The sequence below is a fragment of the Canis lupus genome, chromosome 5 (genome assembly GCF_011100685.1).
Source record: "Canis lupus familiaris isolate Mischka breed German Shepherd chromosome 5, alternate assembly UU_Cfam_GSD_1.0, whole genome shotgun sequence".
NCBI lineage: Eukaryota > Metazoa > Chordata > Mammalia > Carnivora > Canidae > Canis > Canis lupus.
Window position 1 is genome coordinate 51,636,593 of NC_049226.1, and position 17,776 is coordinate 51,654,368.

General features: G+C 44.0%; 1 long non-coding RNA gene across 1 annotated transcript in view; it reads left to right on the forward strand.

Annotated features, from left to right (window-relative positions):
* LOC111095947 overlaps positions 1–17,776 on the forward strand; it is a 51,288-nt gene that overhangs the window by 25,130 nt on the left and 8,382 nt on the right. The window contains exons 2-3 of the long non-coding RNA XR_005359717.1: positions 12,688–12,792; positions 13,926–13,987. This is a non-coding gene — a long non-coding RNA (uncharacterized LOC111095947). The remainder of the gene's footprint in view (positions 1–12,687; positions 12,793–13,925; positions 13,988–17,776) is intronic.

Below are 17,776 nucleotides of genomic sequence, written 5' to 3' on the forward strand. Positions count from 1 at the left end.
AGGTGCTAGTAAATAGGATATATGTACCTAATTCTAACAGGGAAGGTAGGATATAATAAAGGCCAATTGGTTACTGCAAATCTGAGTGTCTATGAGTAAAAAGAACATGGTGAGGTGGAGAGGAAGATGGACATTGCTCCTGGATGAGATAATTATGGAAAAGTTGGTGACTATGCTAAGGTATGACAGGTAACAAAGGGGCCAGATAGTGAATTAGTCAGAACCCTTCTTGGTTTGAAGTGACAAAAACCTAATACAAAGGAGTTTAAGAAAAAAGATAATTTATTGGATCACACGACCTGGAAGTCCAGTGATGCAGCTGGTTCTAGGCAGTTGTCCATCCAGTGGCTCAGATGAACTTACCTCTCCCTCTATTGCCATCTTATGACCCTGTGTTTCCCTATTCAACATTATTCATGAGAATCATTTCTTTTCTAAAAAGTTTTTTTTATTTAAATTCAATTAGCCAACATATAGTAGTACATCATTAGTTCCAGATATAGTGTTCCATAATTTATTGGTTGCATGTTACACCTGGTTTTCATCACATCATGTGCCCTCCTTAATGCCCATCGACCAGTTATTCCATCCCCCACCCACTTCCCATCCAGCAACCCTCAGTTTAGAATGATTCCTTTTGAGGGGCAGGCAAGATGGCCTGGCAGCCCCAAACTCATGTCCTCCCAGTTGAGCAACACCAAGAGAATAGCAACCCCAGTGGAAAACTCAAGGGAAAACTCTTGATAGTTTCACCTGGGTTATTGCCCATCTCTGAAGCCACTGCTGTGGCCAGACAGTGGGTCATTCTTTGTGGACAAGCCTAGAGATAGAGGTAGATTAAGGTGAGCTCACCTTAATCACATGGAATGGGTGCCCTATAAGAAAGAAATATTCTATAAGTAAAAGATAAGACGGTGTGAAGGGAGCTTGAGAAAATCTGGATCCCAAATGCCCACTTCTTGGGAAGGGAAAAAGCATAAGCAAAGGCCTATATGTGGAAAGGTGTAATTCTTGTTGATAGACATGTGAACAGAACATAACTGAGAGATAAATTTGCAAAAGTAAATTGAGGCCAAACTGCAGAAGTCTTTTAAGTGCTATGCCAGGGATCCAGTCATTGAGGATTTTCCCATGATCAAGCTCTCCCAAGAGGAAATGGTTAGCTCATATCCCTGTCTTGCTCTCTCTGCTCCAGATATGCTGAACTCATAATTCTTTGAATACTCTGTGTTTTCTATTCCAGGACAGTGTCTGCAGTTCCATTTCCTCTTCCTGAAATCCTTTTCTTCTTTTTTCTTCTCCTTCTCTTCTTCAACTCCTGCTTGGCTATACTGTGTTATTTAGAGGTCACTGCCTTTAGGAAGCCTTCCCAGGCTATCACCCCAATGGATGCTCCCACAGCTTTCTGCCTACATACTTCATCGTGGATGCTTATTTACATATCTATGTTGCTAGTTCCCATGTATTCAGTGCTTACAAGGTGCTTATCCTCCTTTTACATACAAGGGAATTGAACCAAAGAGAAGTTAAGTAATTACCCAGGGTATGTAGCAACAAAGTGACAGAGCTGGAATTTGAACCCAGGCAGTCTGCCTTCAGAACTTTTTGCTTATCCGCAAAAAGTTTGAGTATGTCCTATTCAGGATTAATGCCATGCCTGTCCAGGAAATATCTGTTATTTGGATAAAAGAAGGCAAGTAAATGAAAGACTGAATGGAATAGGAAGGGGTGATGAGATCCCTATCAGTAGAGTTATTCTAGCAGAGGCCTGGGGGATATAGGTGTGTTTAGTAGAGCACATTATTGCATAATTTGGCGTGTAGGATTAGACGGTTCTCAAGTTTCCTTTCAACTCTGTACATTTTCCCTTAAAGCAAAAAGAAACTGAAGGCTTTTGTGCAATCAAGTGACTCAATCACACTCATCCTTGGAAGAAATAACTCTGGCAGTGGCATGTAAGGTGGATTAAAGAAGATTGCAAATGTTTGGTTAATAGGTTATCACCTCAATCTTCTCCTGGCTGTAGGATTGGGAAGGAGGACAATTCTTCCCTATCATCAAAGACAATTAGTCTTTGATTCTTGGCCTATCATTTGGGAAGTTCAGTCCTTCCCCTTCTGAACTCAGGAATAGAAATGAGGCCACATGGCAGTTAGGAGGTCATCAGGTTGTGTCGGAAAGGGTCTTGGACTTGGAATCAGAAGAAGTGAGTTTGATTCCTGTCTATATTGGGAACCTCAGTGTTCTTATCTGGAAAATGGGACCAGGAATATCCGTTCAGCCTATTTTCAGCCTCTTCATGAGGATGAAACAACATGAGTGATGTTAAAGTACTTCTAGGATACAAAGCACAATATGTGTAGAGGAGTTGCACACAAAGGTGGTGGCAGTAATCAGCTCAGATTCCTCTCCTCCTGCCCACCACCGCTTTCCTGGATCTTCCAAGAAGAGGGTAGGGGCAGAGGAAGACAGAAGAAAGGGCCATATCAGAATGAAGGAGCAATGCCCCAGAATCATAAAATCTACCTCAGGCCCTTAACAGACTGTAAAATTGTTATCTGAAGACTGAAAGTGATTTATCGAAAAATAAAAACTCCCCCTCCACTGCAGAAAGCATCCTTAAAGATCTTATATATGATTTCATAAAGCTGCATGGCATCTTTTCAATTCCTTCCCAGGGCCGGGTAGGCCCAGAGCCCAGCATGCTGATGAAGTGGAGGGGCGGCTGAGGCTTAGGAGGAGAAAAATCCAATTACTCTTGCCCTGGGATAAAGGAATTCTGGGGATTTGAGATCACTGGAGCATAATTGGAATTCTAATAAAGTGAATTTTTTGGGGGGTGATGTGGGGATGGAGGTGGTGTGTGGGGAAGTACAAGTTCCCAATCCAGCTGTGGGAATGATTCCAAAACACTTTGTCATCAGACCTGTATTTTGCTGCCTGGAATCTTCCACAATATGGATTTGCTTGTGGGCAGCTGGAGGCAAAATTGGGAAGGAAGGAATGATTCAAAGCTCCCAGCTCCCTTGGCTGGGCAGGACTCTCCCTGAAGGTTGCCAAAAACCTGGCCAGAGTTCAGTGAACCTGGCCTCCATGTCTGGTTTTTAAAACCAAGAACCTTTGAATGCCTTTGAAGGTCTGGAAGGAGTCTGAATCGTCATATAATCTCATGAGAGGAAAATGAGATCTATGGAGAAGGACTGTCCCAAAGCCGTGTATATAAGAATAGAATCATGGGATCTTACATCCAGAAGCTTAGAAGTCATAGGTGTAATATCCCTCTATTCACAGCAAACACTACATTATCCCAGACAAATTAATGTCTAGTTTCTGTTTGGATGCGTATACCAAAAAAGAGCTCACTATCTCATAAGCTAACCCACTGCATCATCAGATAGCCATAGTATTTGGCAATTTCTTCCTTGTATAAAGCTGAAAATGGTCTCTGCAGGACATGCATTGGGAATAGGAGTCCATAGTTTTTTTTTTTGCTTTTTTTTTTTTTTTCTTTTGAGCAGAGGTGTTCTATCACCTTGTGCAAATCACTTCGGCTCTCTGAGGCTTAATTTTCTTGTCGGTGCAAAGGAGACTATGATATAAATACTTCCTAGGAGAGCAGTGAGAATTCAATGAAACTTCCTAGAAAGCATTTAGCTTAAAACTGACCTGAAGCTCAATGAATGTTATTCTTTTTACGAGCATCTGTAGAATGGGGATACTTACATTTTGTGGGTATCACATGAAATACTTTACATAAAGCACCAAGGAGATGCTTTCTCTTTTCCTACCATTTCCTCTGTGCATGTTTTGGCCCCATATTACACTTTAAGCTTCTTGAAGACAGGGTTCATGTCTAATTCTTTTCTGTGTTGTCCCTCCCAGGACTTGGCTTTTGGAGAGATTTCTCTGATGTGTGGAATGAGTGCAGGAGGTTCATGAATAAACCCCTTCAAGTCCCAAGGCCCTTCCTCACCTCTGTGTGGGGCCACATTCCACAGCGTACAGGGTACAGGTGGGAGGCTACTCAGGAGCTGAGTCTTTGTGTGTGTCTTGCAGCATCTGCAGCAAGATTTCTCAAAACTCCCTTTTCTCCATGTCCCTACTCCTTCCACCTCTCCAGAACCAAAATTCTTAAATGTCCTAGTTTGAATATTGTTTCTCTGTTCTCCACTTCTCATTACAATATAAACTGGTAGCTTCAAAAAAAAAATACATTGGTAGCTTCTTTTGTTTCTCTTTGAGTTTCTCTTCTGCTCAGCATAACTAGATCTTCCACTTACTTATTCATTCCTTTAATAAACATTTTGACAGGCACTGCTTGGAGCACTAGAGATGGAGCAAAGAACAAGACAAAGTTCCTGCTCTCCAATGGAGCCTGCTTTTAGTGAGGGAGAGAGAGAAATAAATAGAAATAAATGACCATTACAATTTAATAAAGTAATGCCCATAATGAAGTAATGTAATATTCATTTGGGTTTGAGGCCAACTCTTTATAGAATGTTCAGGGAAGTCTTATGTTAGGAAGTATCAATTGAATTGAGACCTGAATGACAAAGATTTAATCACATGAAGATATGGGGGAAGAACATTCTAGATAAAGAGAGGAGCAAGAGCAAAGGTCCTGAGGTAGGGGTAATCCTCTCTGTTAGGTCATTGGATCTGAGACTGAAGAATGCATCAGAATCACCTGGAGGACTATCCCTGGAGTTTCTGATCAGGTGGTAGGTATGAGGGGAGGACTGGAGACATTGCACATATGACCACTTTCTGGTGCTTCTGCTGCTGCTAGACTGAGGGTCCATACTTTGAGAACCACCAGTCAGAGAGAAGAACATCAGTGTGGATGGACCTGAGTGAGGAGGCGAATAGTAGAATTTAGGACTGAGAAGCAGGTGGAGGCCAGATCATGCAGGGTTTCATAAAACACAGTAAGGAGTTTGGATTTTCTTCACAGGGCAATGAGAAGCCAAAGGTTTCTTGGGAAATTGACTTGATTTTTAAAACATTACTTTGGCTGCTCTGTGGAGAGCAGAGTGGATTTCGGTGGACAAGAGTGGAAATGGAGATGTGACAGGATAACTAGTGGAAAATAACAGTGTCTTGGCCTAGGGTGGTTACCAAGGATGTTGGATAGATTTCTGGCTGGACTTGGGGTGGGGCAGGCTTCTCAACGGTGACACTATGGACATTGGGGCTGCGTAATTCTTCACTGTAGGGGCTGTCCTGTGTACTGTCTGTGCTTAGTAGCATCCCTGGCCTCTACCCACTAGATGCCCCCTTCCAGATGTGACATCCAAAAATATTTTCAAACAAGGCCAAATATCCCTTGGAGAAAGGGGCAAAACTATCCCTGGTTGAGAGCCACTGGTGTTAGGGATTCATTCACCTTTCTTTCATTTATTTAACAAACATCTATTGATGCTAACAAATAGGTACGTGATGAGATTGTAGTAGGTGTCAGTATCTGGCTGTGAACAAAGCAGACCATATCCCTATCATGCTTCTGGAGTCAGAAAAGAGGTGTGTGTGTGTCAGGAGGGTGGGGATGGTGAGTAAAGGCCACCAGGGGTGGGGGGCATTGGGGGGGTGGAGCCAGGGAGAAGTTAAATGTACAAAGACAACATCATCTTTAGCTGGTAGGAGATGCGGCTGGGGGAGGTGGGAGAGGACAGGAGGAAGAACATTTACATATTAATAATTTTGTCATGCAGGCAGGCGTGAATGAATTTCTGGAGACCAGAAATATATAATAGCACTAGGTCAAAATGTCACATCTCTCTTGCTCTGCCGCTAGCAGTGATAACATTAGCTCACCTGCCCTGCGCCAGGCACTGTCACCGGCATTCTAGATGGACCATCAGATAGCTCTCATTTGATATTTTTTTGCTCCAGCTGAGAACATGGGTCCAGAGAGGTTAAGTAACTTGTTGAAGGTCACACAGCTGGTGAGGAGCATGGTCAATCTTCCCACTCCTGAACCCATTGTATTTTCATGAAACTTGGCCACTAAGAATCATTTTTCTTCGGCAGCTTCATTGTGGTGGGTGGTAGGGATCTGTGAGATGGTGGTGAGGGGGATTATACTATCTTTCATAATTATCTTGGAGCAGAGAGTCAGAGAGAATCAGAGCAGGTGTTAGAGGAGCTGACCTCAAAGGCCACGTCTCCTGAAGAGCCCAGGGCCAGTGGGCCATTGTCGTCGGTGGTGTATATTTCTAGTGCAATTATCCCGTCCTCCTCTTACAACTCTCTCAGAAGTTCCTTCCGTGATCATTAAAACTGGCTCTGGGCTGCAGCTTTGAAAGCGGCCGGAACCGCCCAGGGCTGGATCGTGTCCTCGTTAAGCAGGGACGGCCTTCCAGGGACTTCAACGGGATTTCTGCCTTGTTACAAATTGAGGGAGATGCGACCGGGCTGTGCCAATTACAGGTGGGCACCTCTCCAAAGCGGTTGTTCTCCTTTGCTTTCAGAGATTCTAAGATTTCTGGCTCCATTTAACTCAAAGACAATCCTGTGTCTCCTCTGGTATGTCGCTAGCCTGCAGGTCACAGGAGCCAGAGCTGGGAGAGGACAAAGGAGAGAGCAGGCTTGGAGAGAGGAGGCGGCACCACACAGTGGTTCACTGGCTTAGGTCTTGATGGTCTTGGGTCTGCAGAGCTGCTCTGCCATGACTTTGCACGGGCACTTGACCTCTCTGTTCCTCTGTTTCCTTTTCTGAGACGAATGGCACAGTACCTGGCACTTGGTAGCACTAAAAGTACTGTCTGTGTTCCTGGGGCTCTGGGCTAGGGATGCTCTCCTGAGATGTGATCTATTCTTTCTCAGAGTCATGGTCAGTCAGCAGCCTCCTAGAGCAAAGCAAGAGGGACACAGGGTGATTAGAAGAGAGCTACACAGTCCTATGAGAGATGGCGCAAGTCTCCCCTGAGCCTCAGTTTCCTCATCCATAAAGTGGGATAATAATGACAGCATTCATGCATTCCCTCATTCACCATCCTCTAAGTGTGCTCACTCTGCTAGGCTCTGGAAAACAGCAATTAGCAAGTGATGGCCCTTCTTTCAGGGAGTTTATACTCTGAAAGGGTGCCTTACAATAAACAAACAAGTAGACACAGAATAGATTTATAAATTATGCTTAGTGCTCTGAGAGACTTAACATAGCATGATGCAACAAAGACTACTTGGGAGGAATCTTCTTTAACTAGAGTGGTCAGGGAAGGCCCCTTGGAGGTGACATGTGAGTGAGCTCCCATGATGACAAGGAGCCAGCTACAAGGAGAAAGGGGGGTTAGGGAGAGTATCCTGAACAAAGAGAACAACAAGTATAAAGACTTGAGATGATGGAAGGGCCTGGCATGTTGGAGAGTAGAGGGCAGTGGGTATTACCAGGAGTGCAGTAAGTGCAAGAGGCAGTGGTGTGAAATGATCCTGTAGGACTAAATGTGGCCAAGTGTGTGAATGGGGCTTTATAGGTGGTTAGGATGACCAATATGGCAAGCGAGCCTGCTAGGTCTAGCTGGGACCACCAACCCAATAGGAACTGGAGGAAGAGAGAAAAACAAGCAAAAACAGATGAGGAGAAGGGTGGGTGGGGATGCAGGGTGGATGGGCAGCTGCTCCCTGGGCATCCACTATCCTCCAGGCATCGTGCTAAAGGGTGTTTCTTTACACTTCATCCACCCAGCCACTCTGGGTGCTGCAGATGAGGAACTTAACAGTGGAGAGCTTTAATGACTTGGCTTGGATCATAGACAAAATTCAATTTGAAACCAGATTCTTAAGATCCCTGAGATCCTAAGGGATCCTAAGAGGTTTGCAACTTTCACAATATACTGTTACCTACTCAAAGCTATAGCTCTTGGTCAAAAGGAGGGAGGCTGTCTCTTTCTGACAGTCTGCTTGGGCCAGGTACTCTTCTAGGAGGCCTGTGGAGGAGACAAATCAATCCAGGTGGCCCTCGGGGCTATCAAGGGACATTGGTCATGCTTGTCCCCAGCTACTTTGGGGGACCATGTAATGATCATACAGTTGGTCTCAGTTATTAGAAAGATGAGGCATGAGGAATCCAGGACTCAAGTCAAATACAACAAATGGCCCAACCTCCCCACTTCATCTTGGAACAGTCCAGTAAAGCCTTGTTCTTTCCACAGGAACCTACTGCTTGTGAGATTTGATCCCCGAGACATGGTGTCTTGTTATGCAATCTCAATGGTACACCTTGTACCCAAAGAGGCTCTTAGAATCTCAAGGCCTGGGGGACTTTATGTCTCATGCATGCATTCTGTTGACATACCTTCCAAGTAGGTCACTCCACCAACTCACTCAGTGCCAGTGATGGGGATCTCACCACCTCTCTGGGAGGCTGCCTGTGTTGGCCCTGAGAAAGTTCTTTATATTAAGCAGAAATCTGGTAATATCACCTGTTGGCCCTAGTTCTGTTTCTGAGAATTCACAGACCAAGTCTGGTTGCTGTTCCCTGTGATGACCCTTCAAATGTTCTTTTAAGTCTTCTCTAGACTAGATAAGTCCAAGTTTTTTTTTTTTTTTTATAATGTAGACAAACTTGGGTGTAGTAAAAGGAGTGGAGATTCTGGAGTCAGAAAACCAAGATTCAAAACCCTGTTTAGTCACTTGTGCCTATTCAAGTCATTGAAGTGTGTGTGTGTCTCTGTCTGTGTGTGTGTGTGGCGTGCATGCACGCACATATGTACATGTGAATGCACATTTGCAAACATACATGGAGTGTATGAGGGTAGTGACAGCAGATTCTGAGCATCTGGGCAGCTATCAAAGGCCAAGTCTATGTTCAGAGGTTCACATCCACAATCTGATTTCATCCTCACAACTCTGCAGAAGTGATATAACCGCCTCTCCCTATTTTACCCTTGAGGAAACAGAGACCCACAGAGTTTAAACATCTTGCTCAAATCATACATCCAGTGACAGCACTTGAGTTTAAAATGAAGCCCCTCTACTCTCAAACCTCTAAAATAATAGTTAACATTACCAAGGGTAGGATTCTGTATCTGTAGATGAGAGTAAATAATGATGCCTTCTTCCTATTTTATGTTCTTTCTTTTGTTTCTGTTGGTCTCAATTCTCCAGAGAGTTGAGAAAAAATTTTTGCTTTAGTGAAGCCTCTTTTGGTTACAAAAATAGATCCCCATTTTGGTTAGCTCAAGCAAAATTGGAAATGTACTTAGGGGTTCAGGGGAAGTTTACAGAATCCAAAAGAATCAACCAGCCAAGCCTCAGAATGGACAAGGATCAGGGACAGTCTTTGGACCTCAGCAGTGAGAATTCTTAAAGTTTGTTCTAAAAGTTTGACTTTGACACAACTCAACCGCAGTGAATCCCAGTCTGTGTCTAAGGTCAAAATTCCCAGTTCCTGCTGGAGAGAGATGGAATGTCTCAGCATAGGCCAAAGTGTGGGCTCACATGGAATAGACATCATCACTGGAAACTGGAGACAGGTTGCATGGCTAAGCAATAATTGTGAACTGGGGAACTTGTGCCCAAGAGGCCCAGGACATGAGTGGTCTCATTGTCTTCCAAGGCCTTCCTCATGGAAGAATTTGACTTACGGTAAGCCTGAATTATTTTGTTTGTTGTTTACCTTCTCCACTAGCATATAAGCTCCTTTAGGACAGGAAACATGCCAGTCTGTTCACTATTTTCGTATCAGCTCCCAGCAGAGTGTGTAGCATGTGGTGCTGACTCCATAAATAAATGCAGAACAAAATGAGTAAGTGTTTGAATCTGGACACAAATGAAGTCACCAGTTCTCTTTCTCTCCTCCTCCTCTTCAATAGTCCATTTGACAAATATTTATTGAGCACTTTCTGTGTGTCAGTAGGTGTTCTAAGTTTTGAGATACAGGAGGTTTTGCTTTTGTTCACACACTCTCTATTTCTCTCTCTCTGAGTTTTTCTTCTTCCATTGCAGATAGACTTTCTTTGTGCTGCAGAAAAGATGGCTATTTGTGGCCATTGGTACAAATTTTTTTATTTCATTGCTAAAAGAAACCCAAATAACAACAACAAAAGTAGAAACCCCTCCCCAAAACCCTAGGCCCCTACCTGCCAGTTAAATATATATATATTTTTTTGGGGGCAAAGGACTTTGATTGGGCAACCACAGTATCACTCACTGGGCCAGAGGAAAGGAACACTGTAATTGGCTGATTAAGGTATCAAAGTAGAGGGCAGGAGGCAGAGCTGGTCCAAAATTGACAGCTCTGCTGGAATGATATGACTGCGGTGGGGAGTAGTAGCTCTTTTAAGGGAGCTGACAGACCAAAACAACAGATGTCCACTCCAGGAACATATGAATACAGGGTCTTTCTCATGCCTGATGCCAGAGTATATGCTCATCTTCATTCTTTCTCAGTATACGGATTCCTCAGTGTAATCAAGACTCCATCAAGAATTGATCATTACAAGTGTTGCCAGCTGTGGGCAGAACATTTATTTCCTTTTCTAGGGCTTAGATATGTGAGTCAATTCGGCAGATATTTATGGAGCACCTTCTATGTCCATGCAACAAGTAAAAAAAAAAAAAGCAAGGATGGAAATACGGAAGAGAGAAAAACCCCTGTCATACTGGTAGCCTGAATATGGGATATGCTATATGGGTTTAAAGAAAACATCAGTTACTGTCTTACTAAGACTGGAGGAAAAGCAATTATTTTAGAAGATGTGGAAGGAAAGAAGGAAGTGATCATTGAGTACCTACTCTGTGCTGGGTTTTGTTCTAGGTGCTTTCATGTATTCATTCCCTCACTGAATGAATCTCTTGAGTTGCCTACTATGTGCTAGGCACTGTTTCAGATGCTGAGATACTCTAGGCAGTGAACTGAACAGATTAGAAATCCATGCTTTTATAAAGACTGCAGACTGGTGGGGAAAGCCAGGCAGTAAGTAAAATAAATAAGGAAACCACCTGGTCAATTAAAGGCCACACGTACCAGAGAAAAAGCCAGCAAGGGAGATAGGACATGCTGGGGGGAGGGGTTGCAGTTTTAAACAGGGTGGTCAGAGAAGGTGATGTTTGAGCGAAGAGTTGGGGAAGGTGAGGGGTGAGTCTTCAAGATGTCAAGGGGAAGGGCTTCCAGGCAGAGGGAACAGCAGGTGTCAGCCCATGGAGTGTTTGAGAGACAGTATGGAAGTGATTGTCACTGTAGGGGACTCAAAGAGGGAATGAGGTGGAGCAGAGAATGAGGGCAGATATAGAATGGCACAGGGTGGGCAGTGGGAAGATCATGCTGGGATTTCCAGGACATGGGAAGCCTTGGAGGCTTCTGAGCAGAGGAGTGACATGTGCTGACTCCCACTGATCATGCCATTCAGTAATCAGTGGTATCACTGGCTGCGATTTATGATGAGGAATGAGGAGTAGAGAGGGTATATAACTTCCACAGCATCACACTGATAATACATTTCAGAGATGGGCTTCAAGGCACATGTTTCTGATAAAAGCAGTCTTTCCATGAGATCACACTGCCTCCCTAATCCTGGCAGCCTTGCAACCTTATTTTATCATAGTTACAAAATTAAAAATCTACCTGGCCTGTCTTCATTTTGAATTTTACACATTAATTTTGCATAGCAAAATTTTATTATTCTCTCAACTGTATCTGAATAATATTCCTCAATTGTGAATATCAAAGAATTATACCTCTATTTCATAATATAAAATTATAATTAAGAGCTTAAAGGCTTTGCTATATATATATATATATATACACACACACACACACACACAAATACATATACATATATAAATTATACATATATACATACATACATACAATATGTATCATTTAAAACTACCTCTGAGGTTCAAGGGAACCTGGGTGGTGGTTCAGTTGGTGAAGTCTGCCTTCAGCTCTGGTCATGATCCCGGGATCCTGGAATCGAGTCCCATATAGGGCTCCCTGCTCAGTGGGGAATCTGCTTCTCCCTCTGCTCTCTCCCTATGCTTGTGTTTTCTCTCTCAAATAAAAAAATAAAATTAAAAAAATAATTGTTAGAGCTTGGGTTCCAGCACCTGACTACAAGAGAGCTTGGTTCTCCGACGGACCATTACCAGCTACACAAGGCTGGGCAAGTTACTTGACTCATAAAAAGTCTTGGTTTCCCCATCTGCAAATGGAGACAGTTACCCTTTTCTCATCTTTGGCACTGAAAGCACATAGACCTTAACCCATTCTGACTCTCAAATGGTCAAATTGGCCTAAGAGGTAGAAAGCCCTGGTTTCATCACTGGCTGTGTAAACCTGAGCAAGTCATAGGATCTCTGTGGACCTGAGGTAGGAAAGTGCTTATCTGAAAAACATATTGAATCTCTGTTCTGCCTGCCTCACGAGGTTATTAAGGATCAAAAGGAATCTATACCATTTTGTGTACTGTAAAGCATTTTATGAATGCAAATGAAATTTTAAGTATTTAGATGCATGTCTGTCTTCCATGCCAACCTTACTTTCCTCATCTGTAAAATGGTACTAATAATGCCAATGCTGCGCGGTTGTGATTATTTAAGACAATGTATGAAAACACAATCCCAGTGCCTGGCACTTAATTGTGAACCAACACATGACCATCCTCCTTTCTTCTTGGTTTTACAAAACAGCTCACTACCTTTCTTTTCCTACTTGGTCTTTAGCCTGCTCTTGGAATTATTTCACAGGTGAGAAGGTTGAGGCTTGGAGATACCGAGTGACTCAGCACAGTTTTGCAAGCAGTGGCAGAGACAGACCTGGAAACCTGCTCTCCGATCATCCCTTCACAGCAGGTCAGGAAGTCTGCTTGGAAGCTGGCCTGCCTGTGTTTTCTATCCTTGCTTCCTGCATGGTAACTTGTATGAGTCACTCAACCTCTCTGTGCCTTGGTTGCTTGATTGAAAAGGAGAGTAATTATCTCTACAAAATAGCACCTGCTTCATAGGGTAATTGGGAGGATTCACTAAGGTAATGCATGTGGCGCTTAGCAGGTGGCTAAGACATGGTACTTGTTCTATGAGTGTGGGCTGTTCTTTTTTTACTACCTGCTGACAATGTGGCACAGTGAGTACAGACATGAGGTCAGAGGGCCCTGGGGTTAAAACAAGGCTCCACCCCTCTTACAGCAGCTGTGTGACTTACTCCGTGGAGCCTCCCTGCCTTCTATACAGAAGAGTGACAATGCCTATCTTGGGAAGAGTAGAAATTATAAACATATATAAAGTGCTCAGCATATGTGGATACTTAAATGGATCAAGTAGGGAGCTGGGAGGAGGAGAGATTTTCCAGGAGGCAGCAGCAGCAAGAACAATAGCAGGGAGGTTGAGACCAGCCTGGTGGGCTCAAATGTGTCTTTAGGAGGGCAAGGTATGGCGGGAATGACAAGGAGAGATGTAGAAAGGTCCAAATCACAAAGGACCCTGATCCCCATCCTGTGTCTGTGTGGAGCCCCAGAATGCTCTTACGCAGGGAAGGTGGGAACAGAGTTGTCTTGTTGCACTGTCATCCTGGTGGCTGTGGAGGATGGGATGGCATCTGCACGCCTAGAGGCAGGGCTCAGCTAGGGAGAGCTATGGGTGAGAGTTGATGGTGGGTGATGGAGGCCAATGCAGTGGAATGGGAAGAATGGAATGACTTCTTTTTTTTTTTTCCTTTTTTTTCTCACTTTATTTAGATATAGATATTTGACATTGTGTGAGTCGAAGGTATACAACAAAATGACTTGATACATATATATATTGTAACACAATGGCCCCTGACCCCAAATATGGTTAATAGCTTCTGTGACCACTAACCACTAGCTGATATTTCCTGAGGGTTTACTGTAGGCCGGGATCTTACTGCTTCGTGGGCTTTGCATATATTAGCTCATTTAACTATCTAACAACCCAGTACAGTAGAGAATAGTATTATCTCTCTATTATAGGTGCAGAGATGGAGGCACAGAGAGGCTAAGGAAGCCTCAGGAGACAGACTTCATGGGACAAGGTGCAGGATCTGACATGGAGTGAAGGAGTCGGTGGCTTGCAGAGTTCTGGCTGGGATGATGGGCTGGAGCCAAAGGGTCTGGGAGAAAGAGCGGGCTAGAGAAGGGGGCAGGAGCTGTGTCTGTGTTGAAGGCACCAGGGGCCTGTATGGGAGGCTGTGGGGTATTGGGGGGAGGCGGGGACCAGCATGTGGGAGCACAGGTGTGTGAAACTCAGAGGGCTCTGGTGCTTGTGGAGGTTACTTGGGGAGTCCTGAAGCTGCGGGAGGGAGAGAAATGTCTCTGGGAAATCTGAGAGGTGGTGAGAGAAGTAAGGCCTGCATTCCGGGGCATGGGACCTTCACAGGTCTTTTCTGTCTCCCACGTCCAAGGTGTGCATGGGTCCCATTGCTGGGACCTAGAGTGCCGGGAAGGGTGTGGCTGCAGGCAGTTTGTGTATGCTTCTCAGAAGCTCTGATTTCCTCTTGACAGGGGTTAGCACAGGTTCACAGGTGAGATGGCCAAACAACCAGCCCAGCAATTCACATACATGTTGTGGCCGGGCTGTGTCTGGGGCTCCCCGCCAGTGGCTCCTCTCTACCCCTGAACCTTGGATGCTGCTGCTGGTGGCTCAATCTCTCAGCCCCTCCTCTCCTCCCTCCCTCCCTCCTGTTCTCTTTCCCTATTTCTCTCATTTACACTTTCTCTGTTTCTGTGCTGCTTTGTTTTGGCCTTTGTCCTACTGTTGTCTCTCCTCCTCCCTCTCTCTCTACTTCTCTCTCTTCTCCCTGTCTCTGTCTCTCTGTCTCTGTCTCTGTCTCTCTCTCTCTATCCCCCCTCTCTCTTTCCCTCTCACTGGATCTGCTGCTGTCTCCTTCTCAACTCTTTTTCTGCCTCTATTTGCCTTCCTCTATCTCTCCCTCAGTCTCTTGAGTCTCTCTGCTCCTTCTATTTGTCTCTGTGTGCTGGTTTTCTTCTCTCTCTGTCTCTATATCCCTTTTTCTTTACATCTGTGTCTCTCCCTTTGTCTGTCTCAATCTCTGTGCTTTGTTGTCTGTGCCTCTCCCCCTCCTCACTACCTCCATGTTTTCTTTCTCTCCTTTCCCTCTCCCTCCCCCTCTCCTGCCTCTAGGAAGAGGGCAGAGATCACTGGGTAGGATTGGAAGTCATTAAAAGCAAAAAAAGGAGAAAGGGCTCCTTTTCTCCTGCTTGCCCCTGGGGAATGCCTAACAATGAGAGACACTTTGGTGGGTAATCGATAGGAACAAGATGCAACTAGATGTCTTTGTTGGGCAGTGGCAGCCGGCAGTTTCCTTTGACCGGAGCCCCTGGGAATGGCTGGCCCCTCGACCAGGCTCAAACAGAGTGTATCACAGTGGAGCGGACCTGAAGTGTGAGCCCAGCACACCCTGACCCCTGGGGCGCCTCATTTCCATCACCTCCTCTCCCTCCCTCCCTGGCCCTCCTCCCCTTTGGTACTACTTCTGGAATATCATTAATAGAAAGAATCTCCAGAATGGACAGGGGAGAGATTGTAGCCAGCACACGTGTGGGGTTGGCTAATAATCAGTCTTGAGCTGGAGCAAGAATCTTCATCCTGCTAAGCCCAAATTTCCTCATGGGTAAATGAGGGAGACTCATACCTGAAATCCATTCTGAGCAAGGCAGCCAGTTTTCTTTTTCAACAACAAATCTGATCAGTGCTTCCTGCACTTAAACTCCCACAGCAAGGATCACATGTTTTTCTCACTGCTGCATCCTAGCACCAAGCTCATGGGAGGTGCTTAATAAACATATGTAGCATCACACACAGTGGGTAACCTATACGTGTTTGTCAAATGAATGGACCTGACTGCTTCTACACCTGAAGTACCTGGCTGACTTCTTTCTTTCTCTGCCTTCCCAAGGTGCCAGCTCTGGTTAAGATTCCAGATCTTCCTGCCCAGCTCTGTCATCCTTTCCTTGTTTCCCTCCTCCCTGTGTGTGACCCTCAGATGTTAGGGGGATAAAGAGAAAAGGCGGGGAGTCACAGGGAGGAAAAATAGAACACTGACCTCTGGGACATAACAAAACCAGCAGAAGAATGCACATAACAGCAGCAGCCTGGACTTGGGCTGGAATGTTAAGGAAGGACCTCAGAGATCCTCAGGTCTGCTCCTCTACCTCCCATTTCACAGATGGCAAACTTCTAGAGAAAGGGAATGCTTGCCCAGAGTAGCATGTCCCTGTGGTGGAGATGGGCAGAGAGATGGGTTCTGCAATCTCTCAAAGCTTTTCAAACATTATCTTTGGTCTTTATATCTACATACCCCTATGCCTCGGTCAGTATAAGCCCCACAGAACCCCATTCTCCATTCCAGTCTTTTTTTTTTTTAATTTATTTATTCAGAGAGAGAGAGAGAGAGAGAGAGAGAGAGACTGAGAGGCAGAGACACAGGCAGAGGGAGAAGCGGGCTCCATGCAGGGAGCCCGACGTGGGACTTAATCCTGGGTCTCCAGGATCAGACCCCGGGCTGCAGGCGGTGCTAAACCGCTGCACCACCGGGGGTGCCCTCCATTCCAGTCTTAAGAACAGAGAACCAAATCTTCCCCATCCTTCTAAATACAGTCTAATGGTGGGACGCACTCCTAATCCTTGGCCGACAGGCAAACAGGCTCTCACTTTTGCAGAATCAGCCACAAGGAACTGCTTGCTGCCTGGTTCATGCCTACTTATTCTTCAAGAGTCAACCTTCCCTGAAGCCTCCCATTCTAAGGCATGCCCCCTGTTTTCTGCTTCCTCTATATTTTATACATATCTCTTCTTTGGACTTCTCATATTGTTTCCTTTTAATCAGGCTTATGATGTATAATTTATATGTAATAAAGTTAATCAATTTTGTGTATATAACTCAATGAGTTTTGACAGATGTGTGCAGGAGTATGACTACCACCACAATCAAGATACAGAATACTTTCATTCCTGCCCCTAAATTAAGCCCATATCCTGCACTTAATTCTCTACCATAGCCAGCGCTAGGCAACCGTCGATTTGATTTCAGCTGCTATAGTTTTGCCTTTTCTAGAAGCTCTTATTATTAAGAATTATTTTGTATCTGGTTGCTTTCACTTCGCATAATGTTTTTGTGATTTATTAATGGTGTTACATATATCAGCAATTCTTTCCATTTTATTTCATTAAAATGAAATTTTATTTATAAAATTATATATAAAATGAAATTTATTTCATTCTAGCAATACTTAATTAAGATAGCATTCTGTCCCTGTTGTGTGGATACACTACAATTTGTTTAACCATCAGATGATGGGCATTTGGATTGTTTACATTTTTTGACTTGTAAATACTCTTATTCTGCTATTGACTCTTACTTTGCTATGCATTTATGTTTAGTTCTTGTTTTATTTCCATATGTTCTCATTTCTCTTGAGAAAATTTTCAGGGGTAAGATTACTAGATCTTTTTTTTTTTTTTTTTTTAGATTACTAGATCTTATGATAAGTGCACGTTTAGTTTTCTAAGAAACTCTCAAATAGTTTCCTAAAGTGCTGGACCATTCATTCTCCACTAGCACCAGTAATGCACGAGAGTTATAGTTTTTCTACATCTCTGCCAACACTTGATATTATTAATCTTTTTATTTTTAATCATAGTAGGGTGAGTACTCATTGTAGTTTTAATTTGCATTTCACTAATGATGTTGAGAATCTTTTCCTTGGTGCTATATCTATTCAAATATTTTGCCCACTTTCATTAGGTTGTTTTTATTCTTATTATTGAGTTGCAGGTATGCTTTTCATATTTCCAATGCAAG